The sequence below is a fragment of the Macaca thibetana genome, chromosome 8 (genome assembly GCF_024542745.1).
Source record: "Macaca thibetana thibetana isolate TM-01 chromosome 8, ASM2454274v1, whole genome shotgun sequence".
In the NCBI taxonomy this organism is placed as follows: Eukaryota; Metazoa; Chordata; class Mammalia; order Primates; family Cercopithecidae; genus Macaca; species Macaca thibetana.
The window spans coordinates 29,936,944-29,962,871 of record NC_065585.1 but is presented as its reverse complement, the minus strand read 5'-3'; the positions used below and the strand labels follow the sequence as shown (position 1 = coordinate 29,962,871).

At 33.9% G+C, this 25,928-nt stretch overlaps 1 long non-coding RNA gene across 1 annotated transcript in view; it reads right to left on the bottom strand.

Annotated features, from left to right (window-relative positions):
- The window catches only part of LOC126960632 (uncharacterized), a 72,137-nt gene that overhangs the window by 34,405 nt on the left and 11,804 nt on the right, over nucleotides 1-25,928 (bottom strand). Inside the window, exon 2 of the long non-coding RNA XR_007728087.1 lies at nucleotides 16,091-16,257. This is a non-coding gene — a long non-coding RNA (uncharacterized LOC126960632). The remainder of the gene's footprint in view (nucleotides 1-16,090; nucleotides 16,258-25,928) is intronic.

Here is a 25,928-nt window from a genome sequence, read left to right as displayed (position 1 = left end):
ACTCTATTATTGAAAGATACAGAGAATTTTCTATCCTTGTGAGTCTGAAATGTTTAACTACAAAAATAAACAAAAAGCAAACGCGAAAACTAATAAAACCAAAATGTCATTTATAAATCTCCTTATCAGCTATAGTATGTAAAATTCTTGGAAGTCATCACTGTTGTTCTTACAAGTTGAAAAAGCTAGACAAACCAAAAATCAACAACTTCTTGGATTCATGAAGGAAATGAGGCCTCTAGGCAAACCACTACTATGAAACCTACAAAAACAGGTACATCCAGATATACAAAAACCAACATTTACTTACCTGGAACAGAAGATGCTGGAGCCACAAACTAGCAGTAAATGGTAATTTGAAAAATTGCATGAGGCTGAGAGTAGCCTAGAATGGGAGTAAAAAATTCCTGAGGGCTCACAGTCTTAAAGGGATCCTACACATTCATGGGCTTTTCCTCTAGGAATCCCAACAAGTCCTATGGTGAAGCTCTGAGAAATGGCTCTGAGAGGAGGAAGGCAAGCGTGATCATTATGAACTACATCCAGTGTCTTTGTTACAAGCTAAAGAAGAAAAAGTTTCTAGGACCTTATCCCAGCCATGGGAAGTGCATTCCTCTCAGTCCAGTCACCTAAAGTTTTGTGTCCCTTTTGGAGCCTGGAGTGAATATGGAGAACGGGGGTCAGGGCTTCAGGGAAATAAATTGAAAACTCTGTTTCCAGGAAAAGCAGGAGGGAACAAGGAGGACAATAATCTATACTAATTCCTAATGATTTTATTGTTTAGATTACTAGAAATATTTGTGACGTTCACAGCCCTGAATCATGGCCCAACTAAAAAACATAGATTCATTCAGAAGGTAGAATGTTTCTTTTTGTGGCGAGGCCTGGCGGCTCACGCATGTAATCCTAGCATTTTGGGAGGCCGAGGAGGGCGGATCAAGAGAGTTCAAGAGCAGCTTGGCCAACATGGTGAAACCCTGTCTCTACTAACAATATAAAAATTAGCCAGGTGTGGTGGTGGGCACCTGTAATCCCAGCTACTTGGGAGGCCGAGGCAGGAGAACCATTTGAACCTGGGAAGCAGAGGTTGCAGTGAGCCGAGACCACAACAGTGCACTCCAGCCTGAGCAATGAGACAGAAACTCCATCTCCAAAACAAACAAAGAATGCCTCTTTTTGCACACATCTAACTACCACACCAACAGGATCCTAGAATAATAATAGTAGAGTACAGTTGAAGAGTTGCAAGACACAGACTTTCTATGAGATGTACCTAGGAAAGCCTAACACAAGAAAAGAAACAAAACAAGCATAGTTAGAGGACTATAAAGACAATAGCATCTATAACTATGTAGCTCAAACACTCAACAAAGCAGAGCCACAGCCAGACAATTATAAATCTTCATACTAAAGGACTCTTCACCACCATTTCTGTTACCCAACATAATATATCTGACTTTCAACAAAAAATTCCAATGTATGAAAAGGCAAAGAAAAACAGTGTGAAAAGACAAAGCAATCATCAGAATCAGACTGTTATGACAGAGATGCAGAAATTAACAGACAGGAAATTTGAGATAATTATTATTTGCATGTTTAGGGCTCTAATGGAAAAAGTGGACAACATGAAAGAATAGATGTAAGTAGACAAATGGAAAGTAAAAGACAAATTTTGTAAAAGTCCTGTATATTTTAAAACAGTGTAATATAAATGAAGAACACCTTCAATGGGCTCATCAGTACATTCAAAATGGCCAAGGGAAGAATTACAGTGAGGCCAGGCACTGTGGCTCATGCCTGTAATCCCAGCACTTTGGGAGGTCAAGGCAGGCAGATGACTTGAGGCCAGGAGTTTGAGACCAGCCTGGCCAACATGGGTAAACCATGACTCTACTGAAAATACAAAAATTAGCTGGGCATGATGGCACACACCTGTAATCCCAGATACCCAGGAAGCTGAGGCATGAGAATTGCTTGAACCTGGGAGGTAGAGGTTGCAGTGAGCCAAGATCATTCCACTGCACTCCAGCCTGGGCAACAGAGTGAGACTCTGTCAAAAAAAAAAAAAAAAAAAAATTACATTGAATGTCTCAAATGAAACCATGTAAGTTAGAAGACAGTGAAGTATTTGAAGTTGTGAAAGAAAAAAATAATATCACTATTATATTCAGCAAAATTATCTCTCAACAAGGAGAAATAAAGGTTTCTTAAATGAAATTTAGGGAAGTTATCTCTAGTGAATCTTAAATTTGAAAATAATGTTAAAATGTTAATTCTTCAGGCAGAAAGATAATGATACGTCAGAAACATATCTGCATAATGTAAGAGCATAAGAACTGAACAAATGAAGGTAAAATAATGTATTTATCTTATTATTAATTGATATAAATCATAACTATGTGTTTAAAACTTAAGGATTCACCAGGTGATTATGTATGTGAAATGAAAGGCAGTAATGTCACAGGAAGAGACAGAAGAGAGAAAGTATGAGCACTCTATCATGAACGACCAGTACTATATGTAAAGTGTTATACTGTAATTTGAGACTGGATTTAGATAAGTCAAAAATGTATATTGTAAACTCTAGGGCAACCTCTAAAAATATATTTCTAAGTGTCATTGATGTGCTATGAGATGAGAAAAAAATGAGATTATAGAAGATGCTCAATTAAAACCAGAGAGGCCAAAAATAAGAGTGGGGTAGAGGAGAAGAAAATAGAATACATCCAACATGCAAAAAACAGTTACAAACATGGTAGATATTGATTCAACTATGTCACTAATACATTTACATCTGAATACCAGATTTTAAAACTAGTTAAAATGAGATTGTCAGACCATATTAAAACACAAGACCAATTATGAGTTGTTTACCAAAAACTTACTTTACTCTCTATAAAGACATATAGTTAAATTAAAGAGATGTAGAGTGATATAGCATGCTTATAATACTCAAATGCAAGCTAGAGAAGCTTTGTTAATTACTGAAAAAAATCATACTTCAGACAAGAAAATTATCAGTAATGAAGAGAAGCATTACAAACATAAACAGAATATAAAAATATGTGAAGACAAAATTGATAGGATTTAAAAGAGAAATAGACAAATCCATTAGTACAGTTGGAAACATCAAAAGTCCTCTGACAGGTCTGAGAGATCAAACAGGCAGAAAGTCAGTAATGATAATGATGTATAAGACCTGAGCAGCATTAGCAATCAACTTGATCTAATTGACATTTATAGAATATTCCACATAGAAACAATAGCGGAATACACATTTTTTTCAAGCTCACAGGAAATATTCACAAAGAGCATATTTTAAGCCATGAATATGAAAAATTACTTAACCGGCCACCGCACTCCAGCCTGGGTGACAGAGCGAGACTCTGTCTCAAAAAAAAAAAAAAAAAAAAAAAATGAAAATTATACCAAGTATATTCTTAGATGACAACAGAATAAAACTACAAACCAATAACAGAAGATAGCTGGAAAATTCTAAAACATTTGCAAATTGAACAATACAATTCTAAATAATCTTCATGTCAAAGAGGGCTCAACGGAAATTTTTAAGTGTTTTAAACTAAGTGAAAATGACAATACAATTTACCAAAAATTATGGAATGTAGTATAAACAGTGCTTAAAGAGAAATTACAGTATAGCAATACTGTGCCTACATATAGTCATGTACCACATAACAATGTTTCAGTCAACAAAGAGTTGCATATAACAGGGTGATTTCATAAGATTATGATACCATATTTTTACTGTACCTATTCTATGTTAAATATGCTTAAATACACAAATATTTGCCACTGTGTTACAATTGCCTGCAGTATTCAGTACAGTAACATACTGTATAAGTTTGAAGCCTAAGAGCAATAGGCTATATCATGTAGCCTAGGTGTGTACTAGGATATACTATGGACTACTAGGTCCTAGTCCTATACTACTAGGACCATACATAGTCCTATACATGGTCCTAGTCCTATACTACTTGGACCATGTAAATATACTCTGTATTATTTTCACACAACAACCAAATCACCTAATGATATATTTCTCAGAATGCATCCCTGTTGTTAAACAATATATTAGAAAATAATAAAGATGTGAAACAAATAACCTAAACTTTTACCTTAGAAAACTAGAGGGAAAAAAAAACACCATAAGCCTAAAAATGAAAAGAAAAAAAATAACAAAAATTGGAGGAAAAATATCAATGAAATTGAAAAAATAAATCAATAGAAAAAAAATCAATTTAACCAAAGACTATTTCCTGGGAAGATTGATAGTTGAAAAACCTTTAGTTTAGAAATTACTGATTTCAGAAATGAAAAGTGGTGTCATCATACTGATATCTTGAACTTTAAAATGTTAAAAGAATATGGTGCCAAGAAATTTAATGAGTGAATGAAATGAGCCAATTTCTTGAAAGACACAAACTACCATATTCTACTATTATGTCTATTAAAGAAAGTGAATCGGGGCCGGGCGCGGTGGCTCAAGCCTGTAATCCCAGCACTTTGGGAGGCCGAGATGGGCGGATCACGAGGTCAGGAGATCGAGACTAGACTAGCCTGGCTAACACGGTGAAACCCCATCTCTACTAAAAAAATACAAAAAACTAGCTGGGCGAGGTGGCGGGCGCCTGTAGTCCCAGCTACTGGAGAGGCTGAGGCAGGAGAATGGCATAGACCTGGGAGGCGGAGCTTGCAGTGAGCTGAGATCCGGCCACTGCACTCCAGCCTGGGCAACAGAGCAAGACTCCATCTCAAAAAAAAAAAAAAAAAAAAAAAGAAAGAAAGAAAGTGAATCAATACTTAATTACATTCCCAAAAGACAGTTCCAAGCCAAGATTGTTTGAACAGTGAATTCTACCAAACATTTAAGGAAAAAGTAATACCAATTATCCACACAGAAAAAGAAAGTACAGAAAATGTAAGGAATGAATGCTTTCTAAGACATTTTATAAAGTCAGCATTATCTAATACCTTAAAAAAGGTTAAGACATTACAAGAAATGAAAAACACAAACTAGTATTTCTCATGAATGTAAATGCAAAAATCCCCAACAAAACCTTAGCAAATCAAATCCAACAATGTATAAAAATATTATACACTACAATCAACTGGGATTTATTATAGGTATGAAAGATTGGTTAAACATTCAAAAATCAATTCATATAAAACTTCACATTATTAAGCTAAAGAAAAAACTCATCGATTCAAATTAATTGGTGGCAATAAATTAACTTGACAAAATTCACTGTTCTTTCTTAATATACACTCTAAGCCAACTAGGAATAGAGAGCCATTTCCTTAACTTGATAAAGAGTATCTGTAAAAACTATAATGCTAACATCATGTTTAATGATAATGAAACTGTTCACTTTTTCTCTATGATGAGGAGCAAGGTCAGAATTTCCTTTCTTACCTCTCTTATCCAACATCGTAGCAAAAATTCTAGCTGTACAATGAGACTTAGAAAAGGAACTAAAGTATATATGCATTGGAAAGGAAAAATAACATTGTCTTTATTTGTAGATGATGTGGTTATTTAACTTAAAAAAGTCAATAAAACTCTTTGCTTTGAAAAAGTATAGAAGAGTCAAAGCAGGAGATAAATATACACAGTCAATTGTCTTCCTATACACAAGCAATAAAAACTGAAATTTGAATTTTTAAAATGATATTTATAATAATACTGCCAAAATGAAATACATAGGTAAAATACAAATTATTTACAATATCCATATGTTTATGTTATGTTATATGTATATGTTCACTTCATATTGTGAAGTGAATATGCCATGCTCATACATTAGAAAAATAAATATTGTTAAGATAACAATTTTGTTCCCAATTTTATCTATAGATTTAACACAATCCCAGGCAAAAACCAAGCAAATTATTTTGTAAATACATAGAAAAGAATGAAGTTTGGCCCTTAACTGACACCATATATTAAAAAATTTCAAAATGGATTAAATATGAAAATGTAAGATGTAAAACTATAAAACTCTTAGAAGAAAACATAGGTCAGAAGCTTCACAACACTGGATTTGCAATGATTGCTAGGATACGGCAACAAAGGCACAGATAACAACAATAAAAAAAAGACAACTTGGACTTTATGAAACTTTACAAACTGTTCACCAAAAGACAACATCAACAGAGTACAAATGCAACCCACAGAATGGGAGAAAATATTTGTCAATCATATATTTGGTAAGGGATTAATATCCAGAATATACAGTATATCTGTATATCTGTAGCTAAAATTAAGCAATTTTAGTTACCCACTGTCAACCACAGTTGAAAAATATTACATGGGAAATTCCAGAAATAAACAATTTCTAAGTTTTAAATTACATGTCATTCTGAGTGGTGTGATAAAATTTCATGCCATTCTGTTCCATCCTACCTGGGATGTCAATCATTCCTTTGGCCAGCACATCCACCCTCTATGTGTTACCCTCCTGTTAGTCACTTATTAGCCATCACTCAGTTACCAGATCAACTGTCACAATATAAAGTGCTTATTCAGGTAACTCTTATTTTACTTAACAATAGCAACAAATTGCAAAAGTAGAAACGCTCGCATATTGTAATTATTGTTCTATTTTATTATTGTTGTTGTTAATTTCTTCTATGCCTAATTTCTAAATTAAACTGTACCACAGATAAATATGAAAAGGAAAAACATAGTATATATAAGGTCCAGTACTATCTCTGGTTTCTGTCATCCACTGGAATTCTAGGAACACACCCTCCATGGATAAAAAGAAATCACTATAAAGACATCTCCTAAAATTCAACAACATAAATACCAAAACACCCTGATTCAAAAATGGGTGAAGGATTTGTATATACATTTCTTCAAGAAGATATACAAATAACCAAGAAACACATGTAAAAAGATTCAGTATCACCAGCCATTCGGTAAATGCAAACCAAAACTACAATGAAATATCACATCATACCCACTAGGATGGCTACTATCAAAAAACAGAAAATAACAAGTGTTTGAAAGGAGAGAGAAATTGGAACCCTTGTGTACTGTCGGTGGGAGTGTGAAATAGTTCAGCGGACAGATGAATGAATAATCACAATATGGTAAATATACAATGGAATATTTTTCAGTCTTAAAAAAGGAAGAAAATTCTAACATATGCTATTGCTACAGCATGGATGAACCTTGAGGATACTATGCTAAATGAAATAAGCTAATCATAAATAGAAAAGTACTATATGATCTCACTTATATGAGGTATTCAGAACAGTCAAAATCATAGAGCAAGAAAGTAAAATTGTGGTTGTCAGGGACTGAGGGGAAGAAAGCATAGGAAGCTATTGTTTAACAGGTATAAAGTTTCAGTTTTACAAGATGAAAAAAGTTATAGAGATGGATGACAGTGATGGTTGCAAAACATTATTCATGTATTTAATACCAATGAATTATAAACTTCAAAATGGTTAAGATGCTAAATTGTACATTACATGTATTTTACCATGATAAAGAAAAGGAGGGAAGAAAAGGACACAGGAGTCAAATAATAGATTTCCAATGGCCAAACTGAGCCAATTCACTCATCAAGATAAAGTACTAATAAATTACCATATATCCAAAAGTATAAGAAAAATATTCTTGTGTCTGTACTGATATCAATAAATAATCGAATAAACAAACATATGAGGGACAACAGCCAATTTCCCATGCAGAAGAATGCCAAATAATTAGCAAGATCACTGGGTGCAGTGACTCATGCCTGTAATCTCAGCACTTTGGGAGGCCTAGATGGGTGGATACGAGGTCAGGTGTTCAAGACCAGCCTGACCAACATGGTGAAACCCTGTCTCTACTAAAAGTACAAAAATTAGCCAGGCGTGGTTGTGCCTGCCTGTAATTCCACCTACTCAGGAGGCTGAGGCAGGAGAATCGCTTGAACCTGGGGGACAGAGTTTGCAGTGAGCTAAGATCATGCCACTGCACTCCAGCCTGGGCAACAGAGCAAGACTCCGTCATAATAATAATAATAATAATAATAAGTGAGATCCCATCCCCTCAAGGAGGTGAAAAGTCACTCCCTACTCTGTAAATATAGTCTACATATAGTGACTTCCTTCCACTCAATAGAATGTGGCAAGGAGGAAAAAGAGTAACTTAACAGTAAATCTGACAAACTCTACCTCTGCTAGGTAATCAAGATTGTAATTAACATATGGATCATATGTACCCTGACAAAAGTGGTAATTTATTTTTTGCCCTTCCTCTTAAAAACCCATATACCCAGTTTAATCATGAGAAAAACAGCAGACAAATCCCAACTGTGAGGGTCATTCTAACAACATATCTTACCAGTTGTATTAGTCCATTCTCACACTACTAATAAAGACATACCCAAGGCTGGGTAATCTATAAAGGAAAGAAGTTTAATTGATTCAAAGTTCCATATGGCTGGGGAGTCCTCACAATCATGGCAGAAGGCAAAAAAAGGAGCAAAGTCACATCTTACAAGGTGGCAGGCAAGAGAGCATGTGTAGGGAACTGTCCTTTATAAAACCATGAGATCTCATGAGTCTTATTCACTATCACAAAAACAGCATGGGAAAAACCTGCCCCATGATTCAATTACCTCCCACTGGGTCCCACCCACCACACACTGGGATTATTAGAGCTACAATTCAAGATGAGATTTGGGTGGGGACACAGTCAAATCATATCATCAGTACTCTTTAAAACTGTCATTAAAAACTAGTGAAGTCTGATAAATTGTCAAAGACAAGGGAAGCCTAAGAAGACACCACAGCTAAATGTAATGGGGTGTCCCAGATAGGATTCTATGACAAAAAAAGGACACTAAAGGAAAACTAACAAAATCTGAACAACATATGTACCTTAATTGATAATGGATAATAATGTCAATATTGGTTAATTAACTGTGACAAATGTAGCATACTAATATATGCAAGGGTTTAACTATAGGCGAAACTGTGTGTAAACTATATAGGAACTTTAGGTACTCCCTTTATAATTTTTCAGCAAATCAAAAACTATTCTGAAGTACAAAGTTCATTAAAAATTGTCACCTACAGCTAATAACATCAATGATATACATTGATATGGTGTAACAATAAGTATTACCTTTTTAAAAACCCATAATTCCAGTATAATCATGAGAAACATCAGAAAATCCAGATTTGGGGATATTCTATAGGACACCTAACCAGTATTCCTCAAGACTATCAAGCTCACAATAAAACAAGGAAAGAATTTAAAAATTCACAGACCAGTGGACACTGGGGAGATACTGATAGATGCAGGACGCAGATAAGGGAACCTGCGCAAGGTCTTGCTTAAACATGCCCATGGTGAAAAATTCCATCCCTTAACACATGCACAGTAAGGGAAATAAGTCAATATGGAGTGGCTCAGACTAAGGGCTCACATGCTCAACTGGGAGAATGGGGTGGAGCAACCAGAAATTCACATCTTTTGTAGGAGAGGAGCTGGGCCTCTTCAGCTCGTGTGTGGTGGCCTGGTATTCAATCCGTGAGGTGGGAGCCAGTTGGCAGAACCCCCCGTTTTTTGGCTGAGAACTTTCTTTTAATAAATTCTGCTCTCCTCACCTTTCAATGTGTCTAAGTGCCTGATTTTTCCTGGTTGTGAGACAAGAAGCCTGATTTTAGCTGAGCTAAGGAGCAAAACAATCCTGCATTAATATAACAATTACATGTAATATGATATCCTGTAATGTATCCTGGAACAAATAGAAGATATTAACAGAAAAACTGGTTGAAACAAAGCAAAACACATGAAGTATGATGCTTACTTAATAGTGGTATACCAATATTAGGCTCTTGTTGTGGCAAATGTAATATAGTAGTACAAGATGTCAACAGTGGGGAAAACTAGAAAAGACTTCTACAAGAACTCTCCTTTTGCATTTTTTTGTAAGTCTATAATTATTCCAAAATAAAAGTTTACTTAAAAAAAGTCACTTACTGCTGACCAAGAATAAAGTTGAAATGAAACTGTGAAGAAACTGGAAGACCTATTTCTCCATGTAACTTACTAAAAACTCTAACTTATTTGGAAGGAAAGAAAAAAGTAAGGATTAAATTCTGGGTTATCTGTGCTGGAAGCAGAATGAATTCAAAGAGCAAGTTTCCCACATCACTTGGGCTCACTAAGAGGCACAGTTTACCAGTGGTACTAGTTGCTACACAGATCCTTCTGTCTATGATAACTATGCAATTAAGTGGCTCAAAGTTTGAAATGTAAATATGATAGTCTGGATATCTCAAAATCCTTTCCACTGTAAGTATCCAGAATTGTTACATAAAATACAGCAAATAATGTTTTAAATGCATATTTAATAGTACTTAACAGAATAGATAAGTTCACATGTGAATGAGTGACGTGATTAAAGGAAAAAATTAATTAAAAATCAGAGTGGTAAGCATTAAGCCACTCTGGGGACTTATCAATGCTAGTAACATTAGAGCTTTAATGTCCATTTGAATACAAGTGACACGGTACTGGGGCCACATGTGTTGAAGTGTTAGAATTGAAAGTTGGAGACATGTAACTGACACACACACATACATGCACACATTGTCAAAATCAAGACCCTAGAGGTTGAACTAGAAAATAAAACTCTATTAACTCCAAGGAAAATAAAAACAGAGTCTGCCTTTGCCTGTGCTCTCAGTAGAAAAAAACATATTTCTCCAGAAAACTTAAAAACACATTTTAGTTTTTACTCACATGGTTCTGGCTTTTAGTTACAATCTTCCTATAATATGGGACCACGTGCTTAAATTTTAAGAAAGGCCTTTATAACAGGCCAGTAATAGCCTGAGGCTTCTGGCAGGGGCACAGAAAACAAACAAATAAAACTAAAAAAATATTTCTAGGTTAGTCAGAACACAAGACATTTCTCCTCTTCCCCCACTGTCTCTCTCTTTCATATACATAATCCCACTCAAGAGTTCATAGTCAAAAATTGCAAAATACATAAGATATATCCAACCATAGTGAAAGTTAACAGAATTAGAACTTAAGTGTTTGGAATTACAGAACAATTTGAAAAGGAGACACATTTATTTAAAACACTGGTGAAAAAAACTGTGGAAGTACAATATGCAAGCTTGAAAAAATATACAGGATAGAACTTGAAATGCAGGAAATAAATATTAAAATGCAAAATAAATGGCTATATTAAATAACCCAGCTAAAAGGGATTCACAAATTAGAACATAAAACTGAGGAAATTATGTAGATGCAACAAGGAGTGAGAAGACATAACAATTTGAAAAGGATGTTAAAATGCATAAAGAATAACACGAGAAGAGCTGGAATACCCAAACTAAAAAGAATAAAGAGACAATGAATAAGGCACTAAAATAGAAGATTTTAAGGTCAAGACTGCACAGTTACCACAAAAGTATAAAATCATCAGCATCAAGAAAAACAAGAAAGTCTAAAAGATGTTAAGTAAAAGCAATCCTACAATTACACACACCATAATGAAACTACAGAAAACTAAAATAAAAGAAAAAAACTTAAAAACAACTAGGGAATATCTCTACAGACTGAAAATTTAATGCACTAGAGTAACAATATAATCAACAAAGTAAGATAATTGTGAACTATTTATAAAAATTTTACATCCATTTGGATCATCATTACAATTTAAGTAAACAAAAGGCATATCCCAATAAAGATAAAATGTTTTACTCATGAACCCTTGCTGAAAAATAGTAAAGGCCTAACTTTAGGATAAAGGTAATTAAATCTTGAGAAATAAATGGAATTAAAGAGGTAATGAGTATAAAAAACTGTACATATGTCAGAAAACAAAGATATAAAGACAATGATAAGTAATTTTAGTTGATTAAAAAGGTAAACTAAAGTGCAAGAAAGCAATAGCAGGTAAAATAGGAAGGGTATTGGGAGTTAACGGTCAATTGTGGGTAGTGCTTATGGTCTGAATGTATTCTCCCAAAGTTAATATATTGGAGCTTAATTCCCAATGTGATGACAGTTGGAGGTTGGGCATTGGTAATTCAAAAGTCATGAATATGCAGCCCTCATGAATAGGAATAGTGCCCTTAAAAGAAGAAACACAGGAGCACATGCTTCCTCTCTGCTTTGTGAGGATACAGTGAAGAGATGGCTGTCTACAAACCATGAAGAGGGCTCTCCCTCAACACCAGATCTGCCTGCACCTTGATGCTTAACTTCCCAACCTCCACGACTGTTAGAAATAATTGTGTGTTGTTTAAGCCACTCAGTCTGTGGCATATTTATTACACCAGCCTAAGCTGCCTAAGAGAGTTAAGGACTGGGGAAACAGTAGAGATAGTGATGAACTGTAGACATGTAGATACTGTTGAGTTCTGACTGCAGGTTAAAAATGTGCATGTAGCCATTAAAATAATATCACTTAAATATACATCCCTGCATTGATCAGGATTTGCCAGAGAAACAAAACCAATACAGTGTGTGTATGTGTGCGTGTATGCACGTGTGTGTGTATGCACACGTGTGTGTGTATGGGCGCGAGTGTGTATGCGTGTGTGTGTGTGTGCAAAGAGGGAGAGAGAGTTATTTTAAGGAATTGGCTCATGTGACTGTAGAGACTTGGAGTCCAAATATGTTGGGATAGATCAGCATGCTGGAGGCTCGAGGACAAGTTGCAACTGAAGTCTAAATGCAGTCTGCTAGCTGAATTCCCTCTTGTTCTGGAAAGGTCAGGTTTTGTTCTATTACGGCCTTCAACTGGCTATATGAAGCCCACCCCTTATGATGGAGGATAGTCTACTTAAGATCCACAGATTTAAATGCTATTCTCATCTAAAAAGAAAAGCATCTTTACCGAAGTATCTGGAATAATGTTTGACTAAGTATCTAGGCAGCATGGCTCTGGCAAGTTGATGTATAAAATTAACCATCAGGATGCCCAAACTCTTAGTGGAAACAAAAAAGAAACATAAAATTAACACAGTAAGAGACAGGAAACTGGGAGAAACGTGAAATTAACTAACTACATGATTTAAAAAACACAAACATAAATCCAAATATAACATTAAAATATCTACAAATTGACTTAATAGTCAAAATTCAGAAGAATTTCAAGCTCAGCAACATAATGAATAAAATAATTTGAAAGCTCTTCCTGTTATACACAACTAGATCCTTCATAAAAATGCTTTTTATTGTAACACTGCATTTTCTTGGAAAAAAAGTAAATCTTCTAGGGCCAGCCACATATACCACCTATAAAAAAATAAAGCTGAGATCAAAATGGTTGGCAATAAACATACTTAAAAGAGTTATCTGAGGAGGAAAGACTAAATAAGCTCTACCAAAATAGGAATAATCATGAGGTGGGTGCACAATGAAGGTGCAGAATTTGAGATTTCTGTATTAGGCCAGGGATCTTAAAATGGAGATAAATTGATCTCAGGTTTGTTGCACTCTTATCTTACAGGAAAATAAACACAAATTAAAATCAGCCAAATATGACTTCACAACCTAAGATCCATAAGACAAGAGTTTCAAATATTGAACAATACATAGAGCAGGCCTGGGTCCCTGAGAAGAACCCAGAAGATGAGGCCTACAATTGCCCTAGTTTTGGCCAGAAGGAACTTTCTGGACAGGAAGGAGAGTCCATAAATAGAACACGTGGGCTCACTAAGTTAAGAAGATATACATTATACTTTGAGGTGGCCGAAAGGAGTGGGATTTGTATGGTAGACAATCAGGAATGAGTGATATACAGATAATTAGTTCTAGAAATCAGCATTCCTGTGAATCTGTGCTACAATCTAAGCTGTGCACAGGTAGAATGTAGTTTAAAATTTCTAGAGGTCATAGGCAATTTAGAAAAATATTCAATTTCCAACCAGTAAGGATAAAAACTCTCATGTGAACATTGAGGACATTCAATAGACACTTCTCATTTTAGTAAGAAGACTAAATTAGTTCTAGTGTAAGGACTATTCTAGATCTACTTTAACCAAAACATAAACCAAGCACCAAAAATACTAAGTTAATTCACTTGTAATTTAACAGACTGGGAAAACAAATTATAAAACATTAAACCAAAATACTGGAAACAATTAAATCTAGCATCAACAACAAAAATTAAACACGTTCACTACCCAATAAAAAAATCACATAAATCAAATAATGTTTTATTGGGTAGTGAATGCTTTGAACATTATGTGAAGAAGCAGAAAAATATGACACATAATCAATTGAAAATTCAACAAGTAGAGAAAGACCAAAAATGACAACATTATCAGACAAGAATTAAACAATTCCTACAAATATATTCAAAGATCTAAAGGGGAATATGAATATAACGAGAAGTAAAACAGAAGATTTTTAAAAGAACTAAATGGAACTAGTAGAAAGGAAAAATACAATATCTGAAACAAAAACTTCACTTGATGGTTTTAGCAGCAGACTGAACGTGGCAAAGAAAAGACCAATGAATATAAGTCAATGACCATGGAAATAATACAAACCAAAGCGTAGAGAACAAAAAGGTAGAAAATCAAAACAAAAATAAAAAATTAAAAAGAAACTAAGAGACTCTGGCCTGTGGGAAAATATAAAGCAGTTTATCATAATGTATGAGTACAAGAAGAAAAGAGACAGAAAATATATTATAAAAAAATAGCTAAATTTTCCAAAATCAATAACATCTACAAAACCAGAGATTCAAAAAGCTCCATGAAAGAAAACCTGGATAAACAAAACAGGAAAACACACAAGCGAACATCATAATCGAATTGACAAAAAAACAATGAATCAGAGAAAAAACATTCATTACACAAAGTAGAACAATGTAAAGATTAATCAGTAATTTCTCATCTGAAAAAAATCCAAGACGGCACACATAAAAAACTGACATCTCTGTAGTGGAGAAAGAAAAAAAAAAGTCAAACTAGAATTTATATCCAATGAAAACATCTTTCTTACATGAGAGCAGCATGAAAACATTTCCGACAAACAAAAGCAGAGAGAATTTGTAATGAAAGAAAAGCTACAGGAAGTTCTTCCAGCTACAGGAAATCAACACGAGATGAAAACTTGGATCTACAAAATGAATAGAAAGCACTGAAAATTATAAGCTTATTAGTAAATATAAAAATATTTTCTTATCTTTTTAATTTTCATATTTATTTGAAAAACAAAAAAGTAGCAATATATTGATATTTGTAACATATACAGAAGGAAGATGTACAACAAAATCAGCACCAATGATGGGAAAGGCAAAGGAAAATACAGCATATTATGGTAATTACATTATAAATGAAGTAATATAATTGAATTTGAAGACAGGCTGTGAAAAGGACAAAAATGCATAAAGCAAATCCCAGAGCCACCACTAGAAATTAAAAAAAACAAAAAAGGAAGAGTATATTAGTCTATTTTCACACCGTTGATAAAGACAACCTGAGACTGGGTAATTTACAAAAGAGAGAGGTTTAAGGGACTTACAATTCCACATGGCTGGGGAGGCCTCACAATCATGGTGCAAGGTAAAACACAAGCCTTACATGGCAGCAGACAAGAGAAGGAAGCTTGTGCAAGAAATTATCCTTTTAAAATCAGATCTCATGAAACTTAAGAAACATTTGCCCCATGATGCAATTACCTCCCACGTAGTCCTTCCCACAACACATAGGAATTCAAGGTGAGATTTGGATGGGGACACAGTGAAACCGTATCAAAGAGTAAATAAGCCAAGAGAAGAGATTAGATAGAATACTAAAAGGTGGTAAAAAATAATACTTGGAAAAATGGCAAAAACAAAGATGACAGGCAAATGGAAAACAACCTAATAGTAGATAAACCAAACAATATTAATATTAATATTAAATATAAATAATCTAAACAATCATAGACGGAGATTTTAAGATTATATTTTTCCAAAGAAGCAAGACCCAACTACATGCTATCTATAGGAAATACACTTTAAATATTTAAATATATTAGTCTGCTTGAGCAGCCACAACAAAATACCATAGAAAGGGTGGCTTTAACAACTGAAATTTATTTTCTCACCTTTGCAGAGTCTGGAATTCCAAGATTAAGGTGCCAGTATTGTTTTCCAGTGAGGTCTCCCATAATGGCTTGCAGGCTGCTTTCTTGGCCGTGTCCCCACTTGGCCAGTCCTCTTTGCACAAAAGAAGAGAGTAAGGTCTTTGGTGTCTCTTCCTCTTCTTATACCACTGAAAAACAGGATTAGAATTAGGTTCTCACCTTTATAGATTAATTTGACCTTAATTATCTCCTTACAGGTCATTTCTCCAATTATAGTCACCTTGGAGGATTAGAATTTCAACATATGAATTTGAGGGAAGGGCACAATTCAGTCCATAACACAAAGGTACACTAAGTAGAAAGTGAAAAAAATATATATTGTGCAAAAATATATATTGTGCAAAAATATATATTGTGCAGAAAATATATATTGTGCAACATGAACGAAAATGTACATGTTGAATGAATTCATTTATATGAAGCTCTAGAACGGGCAAAACTAGTCAATGCTAAAATAATAAACTAAAAATTGGTAAAGCCTCTGTGTGGGAATAACATGTGCATTTGATTTAAAATATCTTCATTTGCAAATTTACCTGAAGTAACAGCTAACACTCAAAAAAGATGCTTATTATCAGATAACATTTTGTTTCTCAGATAGGAGGTAAGAAGCAATTGTGCAAAACAATATATTTCTTGTGTAATCACAAGAAAGAAGGAATAGTGATAATAATATTAGACACAGTAGTCTCCATGCAAGAAATATTGTGAGACATAAAAAGGGCATCTTAATAAAAGAATCAACTCATAACAAATATAAATGTGTATGTACATGATTACAGTTTCAAAATAAATCAAGCAAACCTAATAAACGAATACAGAAACAGAAAAGACTAAAATTTTAATTTTAAATTTAACAGACCTCTGATAATTAATAGAACAAGAAAACTGAAAATCAGTAAGTATACAGAAAACAAAAAACACTACCAACCAAATCAACATTGATATATGTATAGAACAGCACACCACACCACATAAGAAAACATATTCATATCAAGTACCCTTAGAACATTTAATTGAAGAGAACACAGGTTACACTTAAAAAAATTAATAAATTCATGGATGAATTTATCTCTTTAATAAATTTCATTAATTATTAATGAATTAATTAAAAACATACAGAGTATGTTTTTAACCACATGGCATAACATTAAAAATCACTATAAAAAATTATCTGGAAAATATCCAAAGGTCTGAAAAGTAATCATTATTTTTAAAAACTCATGAGTTAATAGAGCAATCATAAATAGTATCAGAAAATATTTTGAACGAAATGAAAAGAATAGCACAACATATCAACATTTGTGGGACGCAGCTAAAGCACTACTGAAGTGAGTAGAGTGGAGGTAATAATAATGATAAATAAAAACAAAATAAACCACTGAGACAATTTTTAAATGTAATATAAGCATTTATAAAGATCAATAAAATTGATGAAACTCTGCTAGATTGGTTCAGAAAAATAGAAAAAAGATTTACCAATATTGTGCATAAAGAGGAGACATCATTAGCAATCCTACAGACAGCAAATTATAATAAGGAATTTTATTAATTACTTTATTCCAATTTATTTGAAAACAGATCAAGTGGACACATTCATTAAGAGATGCAAGCTACCAAAATTTACTTAAGAAATACAATGTCCAAACATAGTTATATTGTTTAAAATTGAATTTGTCACTTAAAATCTTCCTTACAAAAAAACTACAAGCCAAAATGGCTTCACTGTCTATTTCTTTCAAACACACACTGAAGAAACAACAATTTTAACCCATAATCTCTCAAAATATAGAAAAAGAACACTTCCCAATTTCTCATTTAACATCATCATTATACTGATATCAAAAACAGGCAAAACCATTACAGGGGGGAAAAAACCTACAATCAATTACAGACTAAAATCCTTTAAAACAATTAGTAAATCAGCATTATATATTCAAACTGGAAACAAGCAATATGTATTTTTAAATATTTTGACTAAGTAGGGATTGTCCTAGAACTGAAGGGTTGTTTTAACATACGAAGATCAATGTTGTTCCACAATTTAACAAATGAATTACCATCTAGATGATGACTATTATAGAACTTAACAAAACTGAAAATCTATTCATAATTTAAAATCAGCAAATAGAACAGTCAGGAACTTCCTCATCCAAATAAAGGTAACTATGAAATATCTACTCCTAACCTCAGTTTTTAATGGTTACAGATTAAATACTTTCACCCAAAGATTAGAAATAAGACAAGGATAACAGTTTTTACCACCTTTTGTCAACCCTGAAATGGAAATCCAAGCCAGAGCAATAAAATAAGAAAAAGAAATAAATTCTTATATATTGGAAAGGAAGAGGTAAACAAACTATATATATTAGCACTCAGCATTATCATGTATGTTAAAATTGCTAAGGAATCTTATAAAATAACTACTAAGACAGACAAGGAAATTTAGCTAGGTCATATGATAAAAGAACAAAATATGAAAATCTATTGTAGCTTTACATACTAGCTATGAAGAACTAGAGATTATTTTTTAAATTTCACTTAGAATAGTATCAAAAATAGGTATAAATTTAATAAAATATATGCAAGACATGTACAATAAAGTATATACATTTTTGCAAAAGGAATAAAAGAATTTAATAAATTAATATAAATACTATGTTCATGGATTTTAATATTCAATATAGTTAGATAGCAATTATTCTCTAAGTATACTATAAATCTTTATGTAATCCTAATTAAAATTCACATTAGATTTTGTTAGAAATTGACAAACTGATACAGAATATAAAATAACTTCATAAGGAATATTTTAAAATGAAATCCCAGAAAAGATCTACCTAAAAGAGACTATATTTAAAAAAAAATTGAAAGTCTCAGAGGAAAAATCATAGCTTCAATGTTTGTATTTCGTACATCAGCAGGGTGACTATAGTTAACATTAATCAATTGCACATTTCAAAATAGCTAGAAGAAAATATTTCAACTATTCCTAGCATAAAGAAAATATAATCATTTAAGAAAATGGATATCCCAATTACCCTAATTTGATTATATGAATGTATCAAATTGTATCACATGCACTACCAAAATATGAACAGTTATTACGTAGCAATTAAAAAAAAGAAAAAAATTAAGGCTCAAAATAAATGAGTTAACTATTCAGTTTAAAATATTAGGCTGGGCGCGGTGGCTCAAGCCTGTAATCCCAGCACTTTGGGAGGCCAAGACGGGTGGATCAGAAGGTCAGGAGATCGAGACCATCCTGATCTAACACGGTGAAACCCCGTCTCTACTAAAAAACACAAAAAACTAGCCGGGCGAGGTGGCGGGCGCCTGTGGTCCCAGCTACTCGGGAGGCTGAGGCAGGAGAATGGCGTAAACCTGGGAGGCGGAGCTTGCAGTGAGCTGAGATCCGGCCACTGCACTCCAGGCTGGGCGACAGAGCAAGACTCCGTCTCAAAAAAAAAAAAAAAAAAAAAAAAATTAGAAAAATATATTAATTCCTTGAAGTTGAAAAAGATGTTAACATTTAATATCAACTAAAAATAAATAATAAATGAAGAAAAGACAAAATTTCCTTACAATAGAAGTCCAATTTATACACGTAAAAAGAATAATGGAAATAAAAAACAGCATTTGAAAAACACAATGTTAATGACTGTTGCAGGCAAAAATCATTGATAGAGGTTGAAATTAGCAAATAGAAATACAATGAGATAGCATATCTGCATAGTCTCAAAGTATCTCTTTACAAGATAATTATTAATTATGAAGGGAAAAATTATAATTTTAGTGTGGATAAACCTGAGAGACATTACCTTATCCAAATGATTGAAGTCAAAAATCATCAGTAATGAGACCAATTTATGTACCTAATATATTTATGTACCTCATGATGTCTGAAAAGGGCAAAATATCACTTCTGTGATGTTCTTGCAAAAGGGCATAACTTTAGTCTAATACTGAGAAAGCATCAGGTAAATGCAGCACAGAGACATTCTGCAAAATAACCGACCAGACTCTAAAAGGGAGGGAGACCATCTAAAAAAAAAAAAAAATTCACAGAGGAAAAAGCATGATTAAAAAAGTAAGCTGTAAAATAAGTGGTAAATTTCTAGTAAAAATATAAAGTTATAATATTGATTTAATTAAAATTAACCTTTCTCTAAATTTAACTGAGGTCAGTAAGTCACCTCATATATTGTTTATTATCTACTATAAAAAAGAAATTAAAGAAAATGCTTTTAAAACATTGATATACAACTCAAAAATTTGGTAAATTAATTGCCATTATTCCAGAAAATACGTTTAAAAATATTTTTGCAATTTATTATTTGGTGGAAAATTACACTATTTATTTTTTATAATGTATTTGCAAATAATTCAATGTAATTAATTGTACTGTCATCTAATTCCACATCCTGCTATAAACTGTGTTGTCCTTCATCTAGACAGATGAAAATCTAGTCCACTTTAAACATCTCCAAAAACAGATATGTCTCACATTCTCTAAGAAACTACTTTGATATCCAGCCTAGAGCACAACATTACTTTAAAACTTAAAAAAAAACTCTGTAATGGCATAATTTAATTTAAAAAATACATATAAATGAGTTCCATCAAGGTAAAAACAAATTAAGCTTTATTTCCCAAATACCCTTTTTGTCACAGTCACCCCAAAACCCATAGAAAGCATTTTCAAAATTTAACTAATGTTTTGCACCTGGAAAATGCAGGCATACATGGGGAGTAGGAGGAGAACTCAGTTGACAGGATTTAAAATAAAGTTCTCTGTTGTGGAGGATCTTGTTGAAGGAGAAAGCCGGAATCTTCTCTTTTTGGTCAGCAAAGCAAATTAGGATGGTGTTGAAATTATATCCGTCTTGTCATCTCCCTGGCAGGACACCTTTTGATAGGACCTTCTGTTCCTCCCATTTCTTGGCAGACTCTTACTTTGGGATGTCTGGAAATAATGGAACTTTCAAGACTAAATAATGGAGCCTGGCAGAGCTTCTGTAGTTCTTACTTAAAGATCTAAATCATATATTTGCATCAGGTCATTTAAAGTAAACGAAGTACTTGAATTGAAGCTTGAAACACAACTACTTAGTAATAGAATTCAACTCTGTCAACTCTCCCTGTGATTGCAATTTTATCTAGAAAACGGGACTTGCAGTATTTTAAGTGTATCATGCTGCTTTTAAAGAATGTGATACTTCACACTTTAAGCAAGAAAAGATAAAATATCCAGACAGAAGATTTGGTACCCATCATTGGAACCAGATGCATGGTTTTTGTTTGTTTGTTTGTTTTTTGGCTTTTTTGTTTTTGTCTTTAATGGGCAAAAGATGGGAATTTGCCTGTATTTGGTTTTGCTCCATTCCTCACGAGCCTGATCTAAGCAGGAGCTCTCACTGATTTCAGAGGGAATACTACAACTTTGACTCCAGAACAAACACCTGTATGCAATTCCAAGGGCTCAGAGCAAAACAAACATGGGCTGTACCTTTCAGCATCGTCATGATGTATGTAAAATTCCCAAATACATGTTCTCCTAGGGCTTGATCTCCTGAAGAAGAACTTTATTTATCCCTAGATGAGGCCTGGATTTCATGGCTAGTATTTTTCTGAGACGACAGATTTAAGTAATGCCATTTTTGTAAGCACAGGGAGGACTTCATTAAAGGCTTGCTGGTGTTAGCTTTATTTTAGTCCTGAAAAAATATGACTAAATAAGACAATCTCAAAAGCATTTTGCTGACTGAAAGAAGCCTTATACGAAAATGTACATGTTGAATGAATTCATTTATATGAAGCTCTAGAATGGGCAAAAACTAATCAACGCTAAAATAATAAACTAAGAATTTGTAAAGCCTCTGTGTGGGAATAACATGTGCATTTGATTTAAAATATCTCCATTTGCAAATTTACCTGAAGTAACAGCTAACAGTCAAAATAGATCCTTATTATCAGATAACATTTTGTTTCTCAGATAGGAGGTAAGAAGCAAATGATTTTTAACTGAAAATTTTTTCTTTAAATTTTTTATTGTGGTAGCATACACATAACATAAAATTTACCATTGTATTTATTCTAAAGTATATGATTTGGAGGCATTAAATTCACAATTTTGTAAAAACATCACCAACATCTAGTTCTGGAGCTTTTTCATTGCCCCAAAGGAAAATCTCCTATCTATTGAGCAGTCACTCCCCATTCTCCTCTTCTCCCAGCATTATTTGTAAATGTATCTTTTTTGTTTCAGTCACTCATTGACTACATGACTAATTTTTCAATGCCTCCTGGCACTGGGACAGAATAGCAGATGGAATGGTATCCAGGACAGACTCACTAGGTCTCTCCCTTTAGACAGCTCCTTCCCCACCTTGCCCCAAGGGTATGGCAGGAAGCAGAAGGAATGGAAACACAGGTAAGAGGCTGACACTTGCAAAGAGGAGCACAGCAACATAAAATTGCAACATTTCTTTTCTAGCAACACTTTTTAAATATAGTCTTCCTTTAGAAGGTGAATTTTAGATGTTGGGACTTTCATGAAAAGTTTTCAATTGACTTTGAAAGAAAGGCTTTGAAGTGCTTTAACAAATTATTTAGTGAGATCAGCAAAGGACAGGGAATCAGTAACTTTTGGTTCTATTCTTGTATACTGGTGACTTCCTGTGTGAGTTTAGGCAAATCATTTACTGTTTGCTGAGTTACTTATTGGGGTGTTCTTATTTCTCAGAATGAGTAAAACAGTTAAATCTATCTAAGCTGGAATGGACATATAGAATATACCTTGTGAATTTTATGCAACAAGGGTAATAACCTACTTTCTGAATGACTAAGAGTCTCAAGCTTTCTCGGCATAACCTTTTTGCATGGCCTCATCGGTATCCATGCAAATCATGTTCGACAGAGCAACATTTGACAAACACTGATCAGAATCACAAACCAAATGAGATTCTACATGTATTTTTAATGAGGAAGAGAATGGTGACATTATCAGGGACATTCATATGTATGGATAGAATCAACACCTTTATACACACACACGCACAGACACATGTTTTCCTCAGATTTTCCAGTTTAGTCCAAACTTCAATGTCAAGTCCACTTGACAAACTTTAAACATCACAAATATTTCTTCCTCTGGGCTATTCACTCTCATATAATCTATTCATATTCTTACACAGTCATGTTCTCTAGTTTGCTTCAGTCACTTTTCACGGCAATTTGGCAATATACAAGAAAATTAAAATTTAAATAAAAATTAACTTATACCTTGATTCTAAATGCTTTTGATATTTATCCTAAAGATAAAATTTCATACTCCTGTGGGGAAATAGTTTAAAATGTTCTACTATAGCATATTTTAATATAAAGACAAAAATAAAAATAATACCATAGTCATCTGTACCTATCCATACAATCTACAACACATCCATACAATGGAGTAACAAATAAGGCAGACCTTACGCATGCTGATGTAGAATGATCATACTATGTTGTTACAGAGTTCATTTATTAAATTACCAAATAACTAATGGAATGCCTACTATATTCCAGGTACTTTTCTACATATTGAGATACAACAGTGAAAAAAACAAAGTTCCTGTCCTCTAAGAGGTATACGCAGATCATAAACAAATATGTCAGTTTAAGTGCTTTGGAGAATCCTAAGGAGCTTAAGGACACTGAGGAAGAAAGGTGGCAACGCATAAGCCAGGGTAAACTAGGTTATACTCTGGTCACAAACCCCAAAATCTTTTTTGTATAAAACAGAATTGGCCAGGTGTGGTGGCTCACACCTGTAATCCCAGCACTTTGGGAGGCCGAGGCAGGCAGATTCTGAGGTTAGGAGTTTGAGACCAGTCTGGCCAATACGGTGAAACCCCATCTCTACTAAAAATGTAAAAACTAGCCAGGCATGATAGCGCTCGCCTGTAGTCCCAGCTACTTGGGAGGCTGAGGCAGAAAAAATCACTTGAACCCAGGAGGTGGAGGTAGCAGTGAGCTGAGATTGTGCCACTGCACTCCAGCCAGGACGACAAAGCGAGACTCCATCTCAAAAAAAAAAAAAAAAAAAACCAGAATGAATACCACTCATTCACTCCCTAGTCCAGTGATTTTCATGTGGAGAGCCGTAGCTCTATGCAGCGATCACTCAGGGATCCATGTGGTGGTGTCTCCAGCAGGTGTCAAGGCAAGGAAAGACGGGTCATGGAGAATCACCCACTGACTTTTAAATGCTTCCACCTGTCACTCCTGTTTACACTGTATTGACCAAAGGAAGTCACATGGCCTCACCCGACTCTCAGAGTGGAAATGTAATTACCCTGTGCCCCACACCCTGTGCCAGAACAGCGAGGGAGATCCCAATATGAGTGAAAGGGGCTTATGTCTACACAGGCTTATGTTGCCATTAATCAAGTCCCTGCTGCAAAGTTGACATCCACATTCTGATGAGAAGGCAGTGAGAGAATTCACTCTGTGGACATTAGAAGGGAGAGCACTCTGAGCAGATAAAACACAGGGCACAGATTTGAAGGAATTATGCCTGGCCTATTTCAGGAAAGTAGGGAGGCTGGGTTGATTGAAAGAATTTGCAGGATAATGATAAAGATATTAGAATAATGCCACAGAAGTTGTAGGAAGTCAAGCACAGAGAGCTCCTGGGCTGCTTACTCTCAGGATTTGGTTTTAACACTGAATGAGAGGCTAAAAGCAAGAAAATGACAGATCTGTCTTATGTTTTTAAAAGATCATTCCACCTGCTGTGAGGAGAATGAACTGGGGTGGGGGGCAAAAGTGGAAGCAAGGAAACAAATTAGAAGACAATTGCAATAATTCACAAGCAATGATCGTTTGGGATGGGATGATGGCAGAAGAGGTTTAGAAGTGGTCAGAGTCTGTGTATATGTTAAGGTACCATATACAACGGAGAAAAAGTAAAAGAACAAGGTGGTAAATAATATATACAATATAACACCATTTGTGTAACACAGGAGAAAACAGAAAAAATGATTGACAATAGTTACACCTGGAAAATGACTGGTACTGGGAATCAGAGGAGGTGGCAGGAGACATTTACCTTTATTACACTGTTTCAAAAAATACTATTTTCTGCCATAAGCATATAGATATGCTTTTAATAACTAACAATAAACAAATTAGAAAATCCAGCTCTTGAATGTACATACTGTTCAAAACAAAGAATTTCAAAATTATTATGAACTACAGGTTAAATATTGAATACTGAATATTTGAATATAATATTTTAACATTCAAATTATATTCATATGATCTTGATGCAAGAGTGTATTCAAGTTATAAAGAACTACAACATAAATTATCTAATTGTATCTTTCCAACAACCCACAAACACCTATATAAAATGTACTCATTAGAACACTGATCATTCTTTCATGCTTCATGATGCTTCGCACTTTATGTATTTTACTGTATGCCCGGAATTACATTACAGACTTAAGGAAAAAACAAGATGAAAGAAAACAAATGTAGCAAAATAAATGTAAGTATACATAACTCATGTTATTGCTGTTTTTAAAAAATTAAAAAGTGTGGGATGTTGAATCATATTAACAGGAGTAAAACTGTTTACAAACTCAGAAGCAACTGGTATACGATGTTCAGCATTTAAAATTCTTATTAGATAATCGTGTTCAGGTTGGGTCTCCAAAGTACAGACAGATATGAAAGTCTTTAAAAAAAAAAAAAAAAAAAAAACTTTCTCAAAGGAGAACCACACTGACAATTAAAAGATTAGGAAGTAATG